The sequence below is a fragment of the Muntiacus reevesi genome, chromosome X (assembly GCF_963930625.1).
Source record: "Muntiacus reevesi chromosome X, mMunRee1.1, whole genome shotgun sequence".
Classification (NCBI taxonomy): Eukaryota; Metazoa; Chordata; class Mammalia; order Artiodactyla; family Cervidae; genus Muntiacus; species Muntiacus reevesi.
In genome coordinates this window covers 15,817,277-15,839,925 of record NC_089271.1, presented here as the reverse complement: position 1 = coordinate 15,839,925, position 22,649 = coordinate 15,817,277, and the positions used below count along the sequence as shown (strand labels likewise).

At 41.0% G+C, this 22,649-nt stretch overlaps 1 pseudogene; it reads right to left on the bottom strand.

Moving 5' to 3' along the window:
* Window positions 1-220: 220 nt before the first annotated feature.
* LOC136153967 (protein Mdm4-like) overlaps window positions 221-22,649 on the bottom strand; it is a 76,669-nt pseudogene continuing 54,240 nt past the window's right edge.

Below are 22,649 nucleotides of genomic sequence, written 5' to 3'. Positions count from 1 at the left end.
TAATTGAAGTAACTTTTCATGTAAATGGAGTCCCCAGATTGATAATCTACTTGTAAAGAACTGCTCTTGAATTCCACACAAATGTAGAAAGGAAAACGTATGAGTTGCATTAATCAATGAACAGTGGATGGTGCCCCAGGTTACACTGAGTGGAGGTGCTCAGTACTGATGGTTTTATCCTGACCTGGCCCTGGTAGTCATGTCTCTGCAACCCGCCGATTCAGCTTGGCCATAAAACCTTAATAACCAGCAGAGTGTTCTTGCAAAGAGGGCATGAAGCCCCAGACTTCTTTAATCTTCTGGCACTGTGACAACAAGTGACAAGGTGGCCTGTGCTTCCATGAATAATATTCCCATTTCATGGGCACTTCTCACCTATTCTACATGACTTCAAGGGATTGGTTTCTGCTCCAAAAGGTCGCCGGATTGTTCTGTGCTTGAGATGGTCTCTGGACTTTCAGACCCATGAGCCAAATTCAAAAATTCCCCTGAGCTTCAGGGATTAAAAAGTTTTGTGTTGTTCTTCCTTCATTATAAGATCTTTGGCTATAATGACTGGAGCTGAGATAGTTCTTTAGCAGTTAAGGATTATCAATTCCTTCATTTTCCTTATTTTCTGGTGGGGCAGTGATAACAGGAATGAAGAGACAATGGGTTCACTTAGCGCAATTTGAATACTAATCTTTTCTCAGGGCCAAGCGTGGAAACACCTCTTGTTGGAAGAGTTGGATTTCTTGTACTCAATAACACGGAGAAGGCAATGATGCCCCACTCCAGTACTCTTGCCTGGAAAATCCCATGGACGGAGGAGCCTGGTAGACTGCGGTCCATGGGGTCACGAAGAGTTGGACACGACTGAGCGACTTCACTTTCACTTTTCACTTTCATGCATTGGAGAAGGAAATGGCAACCCACTCCAGTGTTCTTGCCTGGAGAATCCCAGGGACGGGGGAGCCTGGTGGGCTGCCATCTATGGGATCACACAGAGTCGGACACGACTGAAGTGACTTAGCAGCAGCAGTAACACCACCACACATCTTTAAAAGCAACTTCTCCGTCAGTGTCAGCACAGAAGGATGTAGCATCCCCAAGTTCATTGTTTCTACTTCCATTACTGTTTGTCACTTCTGTTCCATATTTTTTTTTACTTGTTTGATGTGTATTGGCAGCTTCTACTTTTATTCCAGCACTTCAATTCAGTTCACACTCAGTTGTGTCCAACTCTTTGTGACCCCATGGACCACAGCACACCAGGTTTCCCTGTCCATCACCAACTCCCGAAGCTTGCTCAGACTCACGTCCATCGAGTCAGTGATGCTATCCAACCATCTCATCCTCTGTCATCCCCTTCTCCTCCCGCCTTCATCTTTCCCAGCATCAGGGTCTTTTCCAGTTAGTCAGTTCTTCACATCAGGTAGCCAAAGTATTGGAGTTTCAGCTTCAGCATCGGTCCTTCCAATGAATATTTAGGACTGATTTCCTTTAGGATGGACTGGTTGGATCTCCTTGCAGTCCAAGGGACTCTCAAGAGTCTTCTCCAACAACACAGTTCAAAAGCATCAATTCTTCAATGCTCAGCTTTCTTTCTAGTTGAACTCTCACATCCATACATGACTACTGGAAAAACCATAGCTTTGACTAGATGGACCTTTGTTGGCAAAGTAATGTCTCTGCTTTTAAATATGCTGTCTAGGTTGGTCATAGCTTTTCTTCCAAGGAGCAAGTGTCTTTTAATTTCATGGCTGCACTTAACTGCTCTAATACTGACTCATTCAAAATCCACAAGTCATCCTGAATGCCTGCAACAGTGCAGGACCTAGCTTCCCGCTTTAGAATTTCTGCATGTACTTGATGAGGTCAGTAAAAGGGATACCAACCTCAAATATCTATGCTGTGACCCAGGAGTGGTGGTGACAGGATTCCTTCTTAGCTTGTCATAGAAAGGACTTGGATATTTCACAGAGAAGTGCTGAGGTCCAGATAGTTCTCCAAAGATCTCCACCACAGGATCCCAGGCTGCTTTGCCAGTTTTATACTGGCCTGGATCGTGCCTGACCACTTCAACAGTGCACATTTCACCTTTGTGCCTGCCACCTGCAAAATCCTCAGAAGGGGCAGTTTTATTGTACCTGTTGTACACAAAAATCGATCTGATCAATTTGGTCTAGAGAGAACCCACAAACACTATCAGATATTCAATCCTGGATGGAGGTAGAAAATGATGTCATTTTGGCACTGAGGAAATTGCAGTCTGTTGATGTCAACATCCAACTACTCCATGGGTTGCTTTCTGCTCCTCCACTGCATCTGGAGGGTCAGTCCCAAGGCTTTAGCAGTATTTCCAAACAGTGAGTAGCTGAAGAGTTTTAGGAAACATTTTCTGCCCTGAGAAAATCTCTGTGCTCTTCTGGACTGGGTTGAATAGCAGCCCCCAATTCATGTCCACCCAGAATCTCAGAACGTGATCTTATTTGGAAATAGGGTCTTTGTGGATATAATTAAAGATGAATCCATCCATACTGGACCAGAGTTGGCCCTGATGCAACGTTGTTGTTCAGTCACTAAGTCATGTCTGACTCTTTGTGACCCCATGGACTCCAGTACACCAGGCTTCCCTGTCCTTTCATCATCTCCCAGAGTTTGCTCAAACTCATGTCCATTGAGTTGCTGATGCCAGCCACCCATCTCATCCTCTGTTGCTTCCTTTTCCTCCTGCTCTCAAATTGTCCCAGCATCAGGGCCTTTTCTAATGAGTCAGCTCTTCACATCAGGTGGCTAAAGTATTGGAGCTCAGCTTCAGCATCAATTCTTCCAATGAATATTCAGAATTGATTTCATTTAAGATTGACTGATTTGATTTCTTTGCAGTCCAAAGGACTCTCAAGAGTCTTCTCCAGCACCACAGTTCAAAAGCATCAGTTCTTCAGCACTCACCTTCCTTTATAGTCCAACTCTCACATCCATACATGACCACTGGAAAAACCATAGCTTTGACTCTACAGACCTTTGTCAGCAAAGTGATCTCTCTGATTTTTAGCACGCTGACTAGATTTGTCATAACTTTCCTTCCTAGGAGCAAGCGTCTTTTAATTTCATGGCTGCAGTCACCATCTGCAGTGATTTTGGAGCCCAAGAAGATAAAAGACATCACTGCTTCCACTTTTTCCCCTTCTGTGTGCCATGAAGTAATGCGACTGGATGCCGTGATCTTAGGTTTTTGATGTTGAGTTTTAAGCCAGCTTTTTCAGTCTCCACTTTCACCGTCATCAAGAGGCTCTTTAGTTCCTCTTCCCTTTCTGTCATTAGAGTGGTATCTGCATATGTGATGCAATGACTGGTGTCACTTTTTTTTTTTTACCTTTTTTTCTTTAATTTTTTTAAATTATGAAAGTATGATAATACATTTAGAGGAGACTTGGAAAATACAAAACAAAGTTACATATAGTTCCACAATACATTGCAATTATTTTAAGTAGATAAGTTGAGATTTTTAGTTGGAGTGTCAATATCAAACTCTCAAAAATTAATAGAACTAATAGACAGAAAATTAGAAGGATATAGGAGACTTGAAAAGCACTATGAACCAATTCAACATAATGAATATTTACACAATTTTCACAACAACAACAAGATACAAATTCTATTCAACTTCCCATAACTGTAAACCAGGAGACACTGGAACGTATCCAGGGACATAAAACAAAGTGCAAAAACTTCATGGTCTAAAGGTATTGAAATCATACTGAGTCTGTTCTCTTATCACTGTGTAATTATGTTAGAAATCAATATCAAAAGATAATTGAGAATAATCCACATATTTTCAAGTGCAGTGTGACATTTAATGAGAGATCTTTGACTTAGCCATTGAAAGTCTCAATAAAGTTAAAAGACTGAAGAAAAGAGGGTGATTGCAAAGAAGAAAGCATTTAAATGAGAAATAAATATCAAAATGAGAAATTAATATCAAAGATACTTAAAAAAACCCATATGTTTGGAAATTAAATATCCACTTTTAAATGATAGGTGTATGAAGAAAGCTATAACAATTAAAATTAGAAAATATTTGTAACAGATTAAAAATGAAGAATTTATCAGAATTTGTTGCATGCAGCTGAAGCTGCTCAATATAACTAAATACAATGTGCAATCTTGAATAAGGTATGAAAACAAATAATGGACACTAGCATAAATGTTTGTGAAATTTGAACAAAATCTGTACTTTAGTTAATAATACTGTATCACATTTTAACTTCCTGTTGTTTTACGACATAGTATTTCTTTATATTCTCAAATTTAGAAGTTTCAAGCCTCATTAAAATTTCTTTTAAATCACAAAAATAATAAGGTTTCTAGACTTTTAGCAATAATACTGGATGCCAGAATAAGTGGAACTATATCAGAGTTTTGAGTGAATATAAATTAGACATCTAACATTCTATTCATACTTAGTCAAACAAGTGGAACCAAAATGTCATAATTTTTTTAACTAGGCAGAAATTCATAAGTTTTCTAAAACATATATTATACATACTCTATATATATATGTGTGTGTGTGTGTGTATACAAAAGCTTTTTCTACTACACTTGATAAAGGCTTGAGAAAGAACGACACAAATGAGACAGAGAATTTGGAAAAGATTAACTAAATGAAACGGAAGCATTGAATATGAAATAGAAAAAGTGAGACAAACTAGATAAAAGTAAAAGATCACCATATAGTCCAGTTGTTTTTAAACATGACTGTTCATTAGAATCACATCTGGAGATTTGGAGGAAAAAAACAATACCTGGGTGTTTGTATTTTTCAAAAAATTCCAAGACAGTTATAATGTGCATCTGGATTTTAAAAAGTAGTTAGAGGTTTTTCTAGTAAATGGTAGTTTTAGTAATACAGAATTCTTTTATTTCTGTTGGCCAATCATGATACAGTGGTATTAAAACTAATAATAGTTACCTAATCACAATAGTAAAAGATGTTTATCAGTTTTCACAATCAATAGGCAGACAAAAAATAAAAGATAATTACAATTACAAGCTGTAATGGAAATGTGATTAACCTAACAATATAAAATAATCACACACAATTTGGGGGGTTTAGTAGAGTGACATGGTTAAGTGGAATTACATACATGCACATGTTTTCATCCACCCAGTCAGCCTATGTCTTTTGGTTGGTGCATTTAATCCATTTATATTTAAGATAACTAGAGATATGTATGATTCTATTGTTCCTGTTCAGTCTCTAAGTCCTGTCTGACTCTTTGTGACTCCATAGACTGCAGCACACCAGGCTTTCCTGTCCTTCACTATCACCCAGAGCTTCCTTAAACTCATGTCCATTGAGTCTGTGATGCCATCCACCCATCTCACCCTCTCTCTCCCCCTTTTCCTCCTGCCCTCAATTTTTCCCAGCATCAGGGTCTTTTCCAATGAGTCAGTTCTTTGCATCAGGTGGCTAAAGTATTGGAGGTCAGCCACAGCATCAATCCTTCCAATGAACATTCAGGGTTGATTTCATTTGAGATTGACTGGTTTGACTTCCTTGTAGTCCAAGGGACTCTCTAGAGTCTTCTCCAGCACAACAGTTTGAAAGCATCAATTCTTTGGCACTCAACCTTCTTTATGGTTCAACTCTCACATCCATACACGACTACTGGAAAAACCATAGCTTTGACTATACGGACCTTTGTCAGCAAAGTAATGTCTCTGCTTTTTAATATGCTGTCTAGGTTTCTCATAGCTTTTCTTCCAAGGAGCAAGCATCTTTTAATTTCATGTCCGCAGTGATTTTGGAAGCCAAGAAAATACAATCTGTGACTGTTTCTATTGTTTCCCCATCTATTTGCCATGAAGTGATGGGACCAGATGATTCTATTAACATTTTCTTAATTGTTTTGGGCTTATATTTTGTAGGTCTTTCCCTTCTCTTGCGTTTCCTGCCTGGAAAAGTTCCTTTAGCGTTTGTTGTAAAGCTTGTTTGGTGGTGCTGAATTCTTTTAACTTTTGCTTGTCCGTAAAGCTTCTGATTTCTCCTGGACATGCAGTATCTTGGGTTCTAGCATCCTTCTGTAAATGGTTGTTCTGCAGCTAGTTGCAATTTTGATGCTCTCGTAGGAGGAGATGAGTGCATGTCCTACTCTCCGGTCTTCCTAGTATCCATTTACGGGGAGGACAGGACACAAAGAGAGACAGAGTAGAAGACAATGTGGTGATGGAAGCAAAGATGGGGTGACGTATCTGTAAGGTGAGGAACACGGAGGATTGCTGGTGACCACCGTGAAGCCAGGAACAGGCAAAGAAGAACCCTTCCCTAGAGCCTCCAGAGGGAGCATGACCCTGCCCACAATGTGAGCTCAGACTTCTGATCTCCAGAACTGTGAAGGAACACAATTTCTGTTAGTATAAGTCACCCACTGTGTAGTACTTTGTTGCGGCAGCCATGGGAAATAAATATATTTTCTTTCACTATCCACACTCTGTATCATTTGCAAATCCTTCTACATCCCACAGCAGCAAGAAGAATCTTAGTGTTGTGATTCAGCATAGTGATTCCGAAGCCAGGCTATTTGGGTTTGAACCCTGACACGACCGTTCATTAGCTGTGTGAACTTGAGATGTACCCTACTGCTGCATCTCAGTTTTCCTGACCTGTAAAATGGGGCTTGTATGAATGAATAATGTCAAGGGCTTAGAATGGTGATTGGCACATGGGAAATGCTATCATGTGTTTGTTTTAGGGGGGAAAGTCTGTTAGGCTGAAATGGCCACATGGAAATGGGAATGGTTCCATAGAAGAAGTACTAGAACATGAGCTTGAACTTCAGAAATTGGGCAAGGCCAGTCAGAGGCCACCCAGGTGGGGGAAACAGAATGAGCAAAGGTTTGCTGGAGGTGTGAGGCCAGAGGGAGCAAGACTTCTCACTGTCTCCATGGAGGTCAGTGGTGAATCTTAGAGCATCTACATCCACATGGGGTCAGTGAGGCTGCTTGCAGCTGGACTGCAGGGGTCACTGCCCAAGTTCCTAAGAGCTGAGGGGAGGCAATACCTTGGCACATCTGAAACACATCCTCAGCACCTGTGGGAAGCTCAGGATTTTAGCAGCACTTTCCAAACTCGGATGGGGCCTGAGAGTCTGCATTTCTAACAAGCAGGGGATGCAGAGGCTTCTAATCTAAGGACCACCCTTGGCCTCCAAATCCTTGCTTATTCCAAATGTGGTCCATGAGCTGGCAGCATCAGCATACCCTGGGAGCTGGTTCGAAATGCTGACTTTCTGATCCACCTCAACCCACCCCACCCCAAACCTACTGAATCAGAAACTGCATTTTAATCCAGTCTTCAGCTAATGAGTTTGCCCATTAGCATGACCTCCCAGGTAGCACTAGTGGTAAAGAATCCACCTGCCAATGCAGGAGACATAAGAGATGCGCATTTGATCCCTCGGTTGAGAAGATTCCCTGGAGGAGGGCATGGCAACCCACTCCAGTACTCTTGCCTGGGAAATCCCATGGACAGAGGAGCCTGGCTACAGTCCACGGGGTCACAAAGATTCAGAATGACTGAGGCTACTTAGTGTGCATGCATGCATCCTTTTGAGAAGTGCCAGATTAGAGGACTAGGGTGGGAATAGCCCAGCTTGCTAGAGGGAAGGACCTAGCCACCTCGGTTCTCAGACCCAGCTACACAGAAGATCCTTGAGGGCAGCTTTTAAAAATCCTGAGGTCCAGATCAGAGTGACTTCATTATATCAAACCTCTGTTAGTGGGGCCCTGAGGAATGAATATTATTTTTCAAACTCCTTGGGTGATTTTAATGTGTGCTCAGGGTTCAAGAACCACTAGGCTAGGGAAAAACCCCTAAGCAGGGCTAGAAAGAGACTGAGACCATGCAGAGTTCTTGCTGGGCTTCAAGGTCCTTTCCCCAGCAGAGCACAACAGTTAAAGGAGTGGATTCTGAAGCAAAGAGGGCCTGCCTGGGTTCCAATCCTGCTCTGGGCCACTTGCCAGATGTGTGATGGGTAAGGTACTTAACCTCTCTCTGCCTCTGTTTCTTTACAATGAACTGAAGTGACGTGTTAGTCGCTCATAGTAACTATGCCCCAGGGTATTTGTGAGGATCAAATGAGTTAGGATGTAAAGTGCTCATTACAATGCTTGGCACACAGTCAGTACTCTGGAAGTGTTTGTTTATTTAAATACACATTTGATTCTTTCTAATGAGGGTCGTGGAAGATTTTCTCACTTTCCTGTTGCCCTACCCCATCCTTGGTGCTAGGTTCTTGGGCAGCAGTCACATCTCTAATTAGGCGCTCAATAAATGTTTGAGGAATGCATGACTGAATGGTTACAATGCCCCCTTGTGTATTCAGTGGGAAGAAATAACAAAACATGCAGTTGGTTCTCCAAACTAGTACAGGTAGTGTGACCAACTATTCCAGTTTGACCAGCAAAGAGAGGATTCCCTGGGCATGGGACTTCTGGTCATAAAACTGGTGAAGTTCCTGGAAAACTGGGACAAGTTGGTCATGCTTAGTATGGATACCACCCAAATGTCCCTTTCCTCAAAATACTGTTTCCAGGTAAGCGCACAGAGACACACCCAAGGCTGATTCATTTATGTGCACACGACCAAGGCAATGGCAGTTCACTTCCTGGCCATGGTGTGTGTGTATATGTGTGTGTGTGTGTGTGCTTGCACGCAAGTGCATCCACATACACACATGTACACCAATAATAATAGTAGCCAGAATATAATAACAGTGTGACTCATGGTATCTGCTGTGGTGAGCAGTTCACACATTTCAGAGGGAGCAACAGATGGCCTAGCTCAAGTCCTGGTTATGCCACTTAATGGTTTTGTGACATTGAGCATGATTCTTAGCCTCTCCTTGCCTCAGTTTCTCCATCTGCAAAATGGAAAGAGTAGTAAAAGTATGAAAGTGTTCGTTGCTCAGTCGTGTCCTACTCTTTGCAGTCCCATGGACTGTAGCCCGCCAGGCTCCTCTGTCCATGGAATTCACCAGGTAAGAATACTGGAATGGGTTGCTATTTCCTTCTCCAGGGGATCTTCCCAACCCAGAGATCGAACCCTGGTCTTCTCTGTTGCCGACAGATTGTTTACTGTCTGAGCCCCTAGGAAAGTCCTAGAGACAGTGGTAGTACTCATTTTTCAGGGCTGTTAGAGTAGATGTGTTCATCCATGTGGAGCATTTAACAGAGTGCTAGGCACCTCAGAAATTTGATTAATGTTAGAAATTACTATTAATATCATAATTAACATTACCAGGCAACCCGTGCCCCTCTGCTTCTGTCCTTTCTCACTTCCCAGACGCTTCCCTTTGCCACAAGCCCTCTGCCTTCTGCCTTCTCTTTCCTCTTCCTGCTCTCTTCTCGCCCCACTAGAGGGGCCATCAACAGTTCTACCGTGCTGAGATGGACAGAGCCCTCAGTCCATGCTCAGACACACAAACCCAACACAGCCTGATGTTGTGCGCCACTCCAGCATTAGGCTTCCCAGGTGGCGCTAGTGGTAAAGAACCTGCCTGCCAATGCAGGAGACATGAGATGCGGGTTCAGTCCCTCGGTTGGGAAGATCCCCTGGAGGAGGGCATGGCAACCCACTCCAGTATTCTTGCCTGGAGAATCCTTATGGACAGAGGAGCCTGCCAGGCTACAGTCCGTGGGGTCGCACAGAGTCAGACATGACCGAAGCGACTTAGCATACAACATTGCATTATGAATCTGTGTTAAGCTGCATGAAATAAATACAGAAAACCAATACACCTATTTTTTTCCATTGGTTGACAGATCAAAGCCAAGAGATAGATGGCAGTGGATGTGAACTTCAGCACACATGTGGTAAGTTTTATCCCTACAGCCTTAAAGACGGGATGGAGAATCATAAGCTGATCACTATTAAAATTAAGTATTAATGTTTGAAGAATGAGCAAGAGTGCTAGGTACTATAGGTTTCTTATAGAACAGTAAGACAATTCTCAGTCTTATCCCATTCACTATTTCTCACTCATAATTTGGATGAAAGTATACAAGCTACACATCAGATATGCAGGAGATTAGAGAAATAACAAATACTTTTAGTGGAGTGTAAGGACATGAAAATATCAGGACCCCTGAAGAAATGGATAAAATATAACCAGATGAAATTAACACTGATAAATGTAGGTCTTGTATGAGGGTCCAAATAAAACCCCACTTGAACATATATAAATGGATACATTATCACATATATCATGTAATTAAAACATTAATTTTGAGTTATTTATTGTATTATGATTATATTACTATGTTAATATTTTATTATATAATTATATAATGAATAATATAATTGCATATATTACCATATATGTATATTTTTTGATATTGCATGTCCTTTGGACCCAGAAATTCTACTTCTAGGAATTTACCTAAAGAAAAATTATATGTGCACACGACCAAGGCAATGGCAGTTTGCTTCCTGGCCATGGTGTGTGTGCATGTGTGTGTCTGTGGGTGAGTAGAGGGAATTGTAAAGAGAAAGCCTAGAGATACAGTCAGTGCAGAACTAATAACAATATTAAAAAATTGGAGAACAGTCTAAATACATGTTAGTGGTGATTAGTAACTAAATTATTGTTAAATGTAAGCAAAACAAAATGAGGCAATTCTTAAAAATTGTACTTTACCAACATTATTTTTCCAGCTGGGATCCAAAAACCTTATGCGTTGGAGTTTTCTGGGATACTGGTTAAACATACAGGTTCCTAGATCCTCTCCAGAATACTAGATAAGAATCTTTGGGGGAGGACAGGGAAATAGATTTTTAACAAGTGCCCTCAGATAATTCTGATACACACTTAGAATTTGAGAATTACTGTATAAAAGAATATTTAATGGAATAGGAAAGTGTTTATGATATGATAAGTGACAAAACAAGTTTCAAACAAGATGATCCCTTTTAAGTAAAAATACTTATTTGTGTAGAAGAAATTATGGAAGGACAAAAGCCAAGATGATAGCCATGGTTAATTTAAGGTTATATAGCATTAATAGAAAGATGCTGTCCTCGTGGAGAGTTCCACGTTATTCTGCACTTGTTATGTAATACTTAAAGTATTCCATGTGAAGAGCTAAAATCCATTTAGATTAAAATAGTATTGGATGTAAGGACAGTGGAGAGAAGGAGTCACAGAGGGATCCAAATGGAAGACTGGTGATGTGTCAGTGGAACAAGGAAGTCACAAAGAGAAGTTGGCTTAGGGAAGAAAGATGAGTTGGTTTTGAACATGACAGATTTGAGGTACTGGTGGCACACCCAGCAGGAAACAATCAAAAGACTGGTGGGATTCTGGGTCTAGACTTCAGGAAATCGAGTGGGACTGGAGATGTAGATTTAAAGACAATAGAAATTGTAGGAGTGTATTAATCAAGGAGGAAGATCAAGTAGAGATAGAAGTGGCTGAGGTCAGCTCCCTAGAGAATGCCTTTGATTCATGGAAAGGGAAGGGAGAAAAGCCAATAAAGGAATAAAGGAGAACATGGTCTAAAAGGTAGAGGTTGAACCAGTAAGATCCAAAGTCACCAACCATCCCTCAGAGAAGAGTTTCAGGGAGGAGGAGAGAGTCAAAGAGGATGAAGACAAAGAGTTGGCCACTGGTCTGGACAACCGGATGCTGGGGACCTTCGCCGAGTTGTTATGGAGACCAGGGGTGTCTGTAGCCAGGTGGCGGGGAGTTAAGGAACAATCAAGGAGTGAGGAAGGCCCGAGAGTTGGTGTACTCATTGTGCATTTTTAGGGCATGTAGTAGCCTCTCCCACTGTGGAGAGATGATCCCATGGTTTTGTGCTCCTTTCAAGATGAAGCTTGGACACTTTCCCCCAGCATTCTTTCTCCCAGAAAAACTGAACTGGAATTTGGGCTGTTTTTCCTTTCATGAAACTTTCATTCTGTGCAGTATAATTTTGGGGGAAAATAATTTGTATTTCCCTTCCCTGCATTTTTCCATTTCATTCCCCACTCTTCTTTCTTGTCTTGGTAAAGGTTTGGGGTTGAACTAGAGTAGAACTTACTTCCATTTTCCTTCCTGGCACTTGTTTCCAAAAGCCTGGGTCCCTCTAGGGACTTATAATGGTATCCTAGAGTATGAGGCAAGAGAGAATATTCCTGTAAGTTGGAACAGGAAAGGTATCTGAAAACCTGGCAAGCTCAGGTCCCTATAGTTTTCATCCTGACAGTACCAGGAGAGGAGGCTGATTTTAGACAATAGAGCTGAGGGAAAGAGGACCAAGGCCTAGGCTCCCAGCCAACCAGGGATCCCCCAGTTCCCAGCACAGTCAAGAAGCTGCAGTCTGGGGAGCTGAAGGGGCCCTGTGGGCTGAGTCTGTGACATCTTGATGATACCTCTCTATCTCCCCGAGATTCAGAAGTGCACGCTGATGTCTAGCACTTCCTGAGACCCAGAACCTTGACACCCTGGCAGAGTCGGGGAGAGCACTCAAGAATGTCTGGGATTGTATGTCCTGCTTGGCAGGACCAAGCTGGTCTCTTTATTAGAAAATAAAAATATGAAATGCTTCTTGCTTACCTGAGTTTGTGCCTGGAGAGTTGCGTCTGCTACGTGGGAAGAAATCAGGTTCGCATCCTTAGGCAAGGTGAGTGCTTTCTTTACCTGGGACAAAACCCACCAAGGTGGTGGAATGGAGGTCTCCAGATGATGTGACAACTGGTGTATAGGTGGTCATCAGTCTGGTAGGATGTGTGAAGAAGGGTCAAAAACAGTGATCCCATTGTCTACCTCTGCTGCTTGAGCATTCCCCAACTTTGGCCATTTCATTGCCCTGGGCCTCAGTTTCCTCAGATGCAAAATAAAAGCATTAAATTCAGTGAATGCTAAGGCTCCTGCCACATTCTGAGAGATCTTTTGGCTTGGTTCTCTTTTTTCTCAAGGTAAACTGAGTTTCTTACCTCTCTAAGAAACAAGGTGGGTTAAGCAGCCCTATTGCCGCTGAGCTCCAGTCAGCTGAGCCTAGCACACGAGGAAAGCAGCAAACTGGGACCCTTGGCATAGCTGAGGAGACTGCCAGTGTGTACTTTAATCTGCACAGCTCCAGGATTTCAGATATGCCGTATGAGCCCCCGCACATGTAATTGAAGGGAGCAGAGGATGATGAAACTACCACATGTGCTCTTTAAGGCTGGGCCATCCAGTGAAGATGGGTTTGCATACTAGTCTCAAAAGGCTAATTTATCACTCTGGAGAGCAATTTCTCATTAACACAATGTCAATACTGCTGGGGATTGGCTAGACCACCTTTGGAAGAGGTTAAATTACCTTTTAATCAGTGTATGGGAGAACAAAGCTTCTGTTCCATAGCAGCCTTGCTAATTTGACATCTTATAAAAGCCAAGGCAATTCTAACTATACTGATGTGATATGACCAGGGTTATTTCCAGAAAGGCAGAAGACAGGAAAGGAGGGTTCCTGTGGCTGTTATCCAAACTGGCATAATTGATGTGGGTGCAGTGGGTTAGAGCTAATGGTCTGGGTTTAATTATGGAGGCAGTCACACAAGGGCTTGAGGATGGTAGAGCACTAACCAGATGATGTACCACCTTCTCAGGGTGAGCTTGCAGAATCGGGTCTATAGAGTGGCAAGGTGGGCTACATTCCATGTTCCCCCTGGGACTTGGGTTTGGTCCTCAAGAGGCACCGGGCTATATTCATATGATGTGTCTAGATTCACACTGAAATTCACACTGAAGAGTTCTCTTGGGAGAACAGTCACACAGGCCCCAGCTGAAAGTGCTTTGAAATCTACTGCTCTAGGAATTCATTCCTCATTTAAACCAGGATCATTTGCTTTGAAACATTGATATGTATGTAAGCCTCATCAGCCACAGTAGAAAGATGGGACTTTTCATCTTTTTCTGGTTCCTCGGAGCAATAGAACAACAAACAATTCTTTATCCACTAGCCTGAAATATAAAGACAATAACTGCTGTCAAACTGCATATCATCTACCGTATCCATTATTAACTTTTAGCAATAGAAACTTCAGATTTCAAAAGGACACTGGCTGCCCAGCCAGAGAGTACATTTCTCAGCCTCTGTGGCAGCAGTGTGAGACCATGTGACTCAGTTTTAAAAAATAAGAAAAGAACAGAAGTGATGTGTGTAACATCTGAGTCATATGCTCTTAAAGGAAACTGCTCATCCTCCATTGATTCTCTTCTCATGGATAAGAATGAATTTGTGTCGGGTAGCAGTTCACTTTCAGTCTAAAAGATAAGAAAGACAGTGGTGGGGATAACAGAACAGTAACAGAGAAGGAACCTGGGTCCTTAGATGACCTTAGGAAGCAAAGTTATCCTACCTCCATCGACTGCCTACAAGCTTGGACGTTTATAGAGAGCCAGATCTTCTATCTTGTTTAAGTTGCTGCTATTTTGGTCTCTGTTACAATAAATACAGCAATTTACATGGGCAAGGGACCTTGAAGCTTGCAAAGCACTTTCTCTTGCATGTTTTATCTCTTAGCTTCACAAGACAAGAAGATAGAGTAGACAGATGAGGCAGTGGTTGGAGCCTCTACTTGACAGGAGAGAAACTGAGGCTCAGAGAGGCCATACCTTTTGAATTCAGATATGCAGCCACATCTTAACCCAAGTATTCTGACTCCTTCAGTGTTCCTTTGACTATAATATTGCCTCTTGGTCCTTGGAAACCTTAAGACATAGTCTAATATGTGCATGAGAGGGACATCTCTGTTGAGACTCTTGCTGTTTTGATGGCCTAAGCATCCCCATCTAGCTCTTCTCTCCTTTCCACCTCCTACGGATCATCCCACAAACAACAAAAAAGCAACTCCATAAAACGGGGTTTTTAAAAATGGTTGATGGACTTGCTTAATATCAGAACTGCCAAGGTTCTAGGGGGAAGGGGAGTTGCAGTGGGAGGAATATTTTATTAACAACATTGTTTAGAATTGTCAGCACAGGGTAATAAAAAGCAGAACAACTTTTAGTCAGTTTTATTATTGTTTTTAAATTCTCTGCAGACAATGATCCCCCTATTAACTGTACCCCCTTTGTGCCTGCACCTTGTATGGACTTCTTCCGTCATCCCCTCTTTAGTATGCCACAAAATAATAGTAATGAAGGAAAGCAAAATCATAAAATGCAAAATCCAGTGGACTCTTGCCGTGCTCTCTTTGATATGTATACATGTCCAGGAAATGGCTGGGGTGTTTGTACCAATTGTCGCCTGTTACATTTAGAAAAGCTTCTGTAAAGAAAAGGGAAGCTTGTCTGTTTCCTTGGGTTTTTCCTACCCTCTTATTTCCATAGTTGAAGAGTTGGTTCTGTGCATTTTTTTTAAAAGCTGGCATCTTGCCCAATTCAAATTGATTATAAAGGTTGGGAGGGACAGTTGAGATCTGCAGCTTGATTCCCAAGTAAGTTGGCTGTTAAGAACGATAGCGTTGACAGTCAAGACAGCCTGCAGATGGGAGGGCAAGGCTGGAGATTCCCTTGTTTATTATGGAGCCACTGAATGACTCACTAGGTTGGGCTCTTCCTTGGAGGAACACAGAAAGATTAATGCCTGAGTGCCTAGGAGGAATCAGTGGGAAGGTTCTCTTTTCAAAGGCTTTACAGTAGGGTTGCCAGATTAAATATAGGACACCAGTTAAATGTGCATTTCAGATTAACAGCAAACACTTTTCTTGTGTGTAAATATGTCCCCAAATATTTCATGGGACACACTTATACTGAAAACACAGGTGCTCAGTTATATTTGCATTTCAGATAAACAAGGAATAATGTTTAATAATAAGCATGTCCCATGAAATATTTGGGACATGCTTATAATTAAATGTTATTTCTCATTTTTTGGGAATGGTAATGTTTTACAGGGAGGTGGGAGGGAAGTTTAAGAGGGAGGGGCATGTGTATACTTATGGCTGATTCACATTGTATGGCAGAAGCCAATACAACATTGTAAAGCAATTATCCTCTGATTAAAATAAATTTTAAAAAGACATACAATAAAAAATGTTTAACAATTAATTATTCATTTCATTTCTAAAATTTAATTTCATGTAATATTGGAAAATAGTTGATTTACAATGCTGTGTTAGCTTCAGGTGTATAACAAAGTAGTTCTATTATACATATACCCATTCATTTTCAGATTCTTTTCTGTGAAATGCAGATTTTAACAGGACATAGTATATTTTTATTTGCTAAATCTGGTAATCATACTTATAGAAATCTAGCGAGATTTTATTAAATGTCCTCTTTCAATTTAGGAATAGCTAACACTGCTTTTCTCTTATAGGATTATATAGGCTGTTGGTTTTATTTATTGCAGGGTGGAGACAAACAGGGGAGAAGGTCAAAGGGAAAGAGACTGGACTGGAGGACAGGAGACTGGGGTGTCCGACTCTTTGTGACCCCTTGAACTGCAGCACGCCAGGCCTCCCTGTCCATCACCAACTCCTGGAGTCTGCCCAAACCCATGTCCATTGACTCGGTGATGCCATCCAACCGTCTCATCCTCTGTCGTCCCCTTCTTCTCCTGCCTGGTTTCTCAGATGTTGCTTGTTTTTGATGACCCTGACAGTTTTGAGGGGGACTGGTGGTATTTTGTTGGATGCCCCCCCCACACACACACACATACATTGAGATTTGGCTGATATTTTTTTCATTATTGGACTGGAGTTATGGGTTTGAGGAGGAAGACCATGGTAATAAAGTGCTATTTTCATGATATCTTATTAACAGTATACACTATCAACATGATTTATCACTGTTGATATTGTTCTTCATTAGTTGGCTGGAGTTGTTTTCAGAGCCTCTCTACTGTAAAAAAGCTTGTGTTTTCCCCCTTTCCATTCTATCCTCTTTAGAAGGAAGTCACTCTGCACAGCTCACACCTAAGGAGTGGGTGTAATAAATAAATTATGCAAATAAATACATAATTTATTTGAAATTCTTCTGCATAGGAAACCTGCCTGTTCTCCTCCATTTATTGAGCTATTCAATCATTTATTTGTATCAGTAGGGTTTCAGGGATATGTATTTTACATTTTGGATTATAATCCCGTACTACTTTATATATTTTGTTGCTCAAATTATTCCAACTTTGGCCACTGGGAGCTTTTTCAGTTGACTGCTGTGACCCTTTGACATAACCCCATCGGTGTGTGTGTGTGTGTGTGTGTGTGTGTGTGTGTGTGTGTGTGTGTGTGTGTGTGTGTGTTTGTGAGCACTTCCTTACTTTTGGCTCTACAAGATACCCAGACTCATATTGTGTGTTTCCTGTCACAGCCCTAGAGTCTGCCAATTCGCCCAAGAGCCCTGGTTCCTTTTATTGGAGAATAGTGTTAGAAACCAAAATCCAGTCACTAGACTGTTGTTACTGGGGTGTTGTTTCTTTTCGACTTTCTCAACAAACAGAGCAATATGTATACTAACCCATGCACAGATATATCTATAAATATTTCTTTATATATCTATCAGTATCTTTATTAAGCTAAACATGAATTTGTATTGATGTCTCCATCAATGGATCATTCTAGCCTCCTCCCCTTGCTGATCTGTAAATTTCTACTTCAACAGTGGGAAACCTGGCTCCTGCCATCTGCCATCCATTTACTAAATTGTTCAGTTCCAGTGAACATAGATAGAAGTATTAGCTAGACATGAATATCATAGACTTTTATGAAGCACATTTATTTCCACTATGAAAATAGTATATGTTTAACAAAGAAAATTTGAAAACTAGATACAGATTGGGAGAGAGCATCAAGAGTAGGCTCCCACACCCAGACACAACCTTTGATGATATTTAGGCTTATATCCTTTCTCACTCATCCTTAATTCAGTCAAACTCTCCCCACACCCCCTAAAGTTGCTCTCTGCTGATGTCATCTTGTGTTCACAGGCTGTCACTAGCTACTGAAATGAGAGCAGAGCTATCTTTTTGGGCACTGAGCACAGAGATCCCAGGAGAATTCGTGATTCTAGATGGTTTAACCATAAAGTGAGAAGTGAGCAGAAGATGAGAACACAAAATGTAATGTGGCATGTAGGGGAAAGAAATAGGGGAAGTTTGAGTGGAGGTAAGGCCAGGCTGGGTTAGTTTCTCCGACAGGCTAAGCAACGTAAAAGCTTCTTGATGTTTTAGCACAAAACAAAGCAAAAAACCAGATGCTCTCTTACTGCATGGCCTTGTGCATGACACTTGACTGCTCTGGGGTTTAGTTTATGCAAAATGATGATGCTAGCCCAATTGTTTCAAAAGTGTCTTCTATGATCCTATGACCTATGAACTATAGAATGGTAATGAGCACTTCCAGAGCCCTCAGAAAAGCCTCCTGTTACATATCTTGATCAGGCTGGTGGTTACACAGATGTGTTTACTTTGTGAAAATTCTTTGAGCTGTACACTTACAATTTGTGCACTGTCTTTATGCATGTTATTCTTCAATTTTAAAAGTTTATGAAGGAAAATAAAAAAGTCTTTCACCTGATCCACTCCTATTCGAATAGGGAACCTCACATAGTTTTTCAGAATCCAAGAGTCATAGAAATGGCAGAGTCGAGAGATGGCAGCCAGGAAACCATGAGCTACCGATGAAGAGGTCCCACAACTCCATTCCAGCTGCCACAAGGCCACCTGTACTGTCCTTCCTTCAGGGTGTAACTGCAAGATCAAGATCACTGTGACTTTCATTTAATTTCTCAGTTCTTCCATCCATAAAACAAAGATGATAATAATAATGCTTATTTCTTAGCATTTTGTGGAGATTAAATAAGTCAAAACATATAAAGTGTTTAGAATATTGCCCCCCACCTACTGAGTGCTCAGTAAACATTCAATAAATTGATGGTGAAGATGATGATAATTTTCACAAGTGTTCTTAAGTCCACATGACCCAAGGCAACCAGAGTGACTGTTACTTTCAAACAAGTCTAGTTATTTTAACTGGTATTTTAATTCCAAAGTGTATGGATTAAAATTAATTCCATGCTGGCCTTACCTCCACTCAGACTTCTCTTCCAAATACAGTCTAGTGTCCTCTCTGGAAGCTCTGTAAGATGGTCCTCTAGAGGGCCTCTAAAGTGATGGATTGTTTAGTGTCATGACTATTAGTGGTTTTACCATCATATGAAGGGAGTCTGTGGATGTTTTAGGCACTAGAGAACTTAGGGAGAGCCAGAAGCACAGAAACTTTACAACAAGGCTGAGCAGTGAAGAAGAAAGACATGCTAGATATGCAGATGTGAACTTGAAATGCAAAAGTTTTAAGTTTTAAGGTGAATGGTAAACTGAACATGTATGCTCAATTGATACAGCATTCTTGTTTTTAATTGAAGTATTACAGTATTATATTATTAGGGCTTCCCTGGTGACTCAGTGGTAAAGAATCCACCTGTAATGCAGGAGATGCGGATTTGATCCCTGGGTCAGGAAGATCCCCCAGAGAAGGAAATGGCAACCCACTCCAGTATTCTTACCTGGGAAATCCCATGGCCAGAGAAGCCTGGAGGGCTATAGTCCATGGGTTCACAGAGTCGGACACAACTTAATGACTAAACCACCACCTCCACCACCACCATTACATTATTCAAGTATATAACATAGTGATTTAATATTTTTATACATTTGAAAATAGTCACCATTATCAGTCTAGTTACCATCTGTTGCCATACAAAGTTATTATAATATTATTGACCATACTCCCTGTGCTGTATATTATATCCCATGACTTATTTATTTTATAACTGGAAGTTTGTATCTCTTAGACTCACTCACCTATTTCTCTCCTCCCCCTAACCCCTTCCCTCTGGCAACCACTTGTTTGTTTTCTGTACCTATGACTCTATTTTTGTTTTGCTATGATTGTTCATTTTTTTGTTTTTTTAAAAATATTTAATATGCAAATGAAATCATTCAGTATTGCCTTTTTCCATCTGATTTCTTCCATCTAGCATATCTTCTTAGTCAATCCATGTTGTCCTAAATGACAAGAAATTATTCTTTTTTATGGCTGAGTAATACTCCATTGTGTGTTTTTGTATGTGTGCAAAATGCACACACACACACAAAACATCTTTCTTATCCATTTATCTAATGATGGGCACTTAGGTTGCTTCCATATCTTGGCTACTGTAAGTAATGTTGCAATAAACAGGGGTGCATATGATATAGAATTCTAATATGTGTCCTCCCCCACTGAAACCCTGACATCTTGAAACTTGCCAAAATGCCAAGTTGCCAGGACCTCTGGGAGAAGATAATTGTCTTAGCCTAGGTTCCTCCAGAGGCTGACTCTGAAACAGAGACTCAAGCACGCAAAGCTGATTGGAGAGTTGATCCAAGGAAACACAGTAGGGGAGCAGGAAAGTGAAACAAGGAAGCAAAGGCTGCCAGTAAAGAGTGTGGTATCAAGCCAATTATCACTGTGAGTAACTGGTGTTAATTACCCAGCACTTCCGGCCTGCCACATGGGAGGGCAGTGCAGACTTCAGGGGCCAGTAAAGCAAAGAAATGCAGGTTCTGGCAAGTGGAAGTCAGGCTGGAATGCACTGAAGTGGTAAGGACCAGGGGACACAGGCCAACCTCTGGCAGTGTCTGCTACTATAGCCCAGGCCTTATTTGAAGTTGTGGCTACGTCTGCATTTCTGGGGATCAGGTGATTGCCTTACAAGCCATACTGACAAGCCGCAATTTGTCATTTTGCAAATCATTTGGGTTGAGACAAATGTGATGGTTCTCCTAAAATGGTAATTGCATTTTCCTGGAAACCAACCCAGGTTTGTTTATATGCCACTTGGATGTTGCAGCACATAGCACATGCAGATCTTGAACATCTTGAAAAAAGCAGTACAGGGACCCAGCGCAAGTCTGTTCACAGACCTGCCCAGAGAACACCAAATGGTATGTTATTTCCTCCTCTCAACTGCATGTCACCAACAAAAGAACCCTACATGCTGGAAGCGATGCTTTTTGGAGATCTCTCAGCAGGCTACAGACGTGAGATTTCTGTCAGTGACAGGTCTGGCATCCTTTCTGCAGTGTGTCAGTGGCACGGATGAATACTCAGGATGGGGAAGGTTGCTATTTTAATTTACATGCTATTGCTACCCGTTTTGGCTGGCTTACCCAGAATGCCCCAGATACCTATTTGAATGGGAAGTGTTCCACATTTGCAAGACAGACCATCTTGTGGAAATTGGTGTTTTGTCACTCTCCCGAACAGTGTGAAGTTAGGAAAGTGGCTTGTGTATCTTATTTGTGTTATAGAATTCTGGCATTTTTTTCCTCTCTTTCTTTCTTATCAGCCTCTTTCTCAAGGGAGCTGAGAAAAGCCAAAAGGATCCTTTTTATCATTTTTTCGAAACCATCCAAAATGGAAAATACAACCTTCTGTTATACACCTTAATTATTATTTCAGTTTTGTTTTTGAGAATTTCTTCTTTTTATTTTTCTCTTGGAATATTGATAAAATAAACAAAAGTGATCCTTTGTCCAAAGCCCAATGTGATGGTCTGATTTGCTTGAGGTATTTACTCTTAGAAGCCATATAATTTCTTTTGTAGTCTCTTATTTTTGTTACATATTCCTATGAATTATTGAATTATCACATTTTTCTTCATTTTTATAAATGAATTTTGTTTATAGAACACTCAAACTGTATATAATGTATATGCATATTTAAAATGATAAAGAGAAGCATTCAAAACCCAAAAAGAGTCTCGTATAATTGCAGTGATATAATATAATGCAATAGAAGTGCAATTTATCCCAAGGACATCTTTGGCAGAATGCAAAGGTCACTGTTTTCTGACCCTAATTTTCAAGCTACTGTCTGACATTTACATTGTATATCATTAAGAGCATACACAAGTATATCATGTCTTTGGGGGACTAATTTTACATAAATTATGTGTCTTTATGATTTCTTTGCATGATGGAGTAGTCAGTCTATATTAGGAATGTCACATAGATCATCCTCCAACCCCCCTTTCACCCCCATCACAAGAATGTCAGAAGTAAATCAGAATAAAGAGACTGGAGAGTTCTTCTGAGACATTCTAAAAAGAATCAACAGCAGACTCTTTCCAACACTAAGACAGACTAAGACCTCTCTCCTATTACTAACACATACTAATGCTGTAAAAACATATCCGCAGAATTTAAATACATATATGAGCTCAGAAAAGGAAAAAGGGCAATCTCCAAATGCCAGGGAAGAAAGGAATACAGTAGTAAGGCCAAACAGTCACCACAGCCGACTGCAAAGATTTCACTCCCAGATACAGGCTCCAGAGGCTGGGACTGGGGTTCTAATACATAAATGGTATAGGAAACAAGGTTCCAGACCTTGATGATGCAAGGGAGCTGCAAAGTGGTCTGGGAATCTTGCTAGGGAAGCAACCCCAGGCAAGGGAAGTTACGACGGCTCTCGAGGGGAAAGAAGTCATCTACAGAAAATTAAAAACCCAGGACTGCACCCTCCTCAATGCTGAATTCACATTGACAGAATCTGTATATCAAGAAGAGACCCAAGCCAAACAACTAGCATCAGAACATATCTAGAACCTTTGAAGCCTCCAGAATTCCCAGCTGAAAATAAAAGCAAAC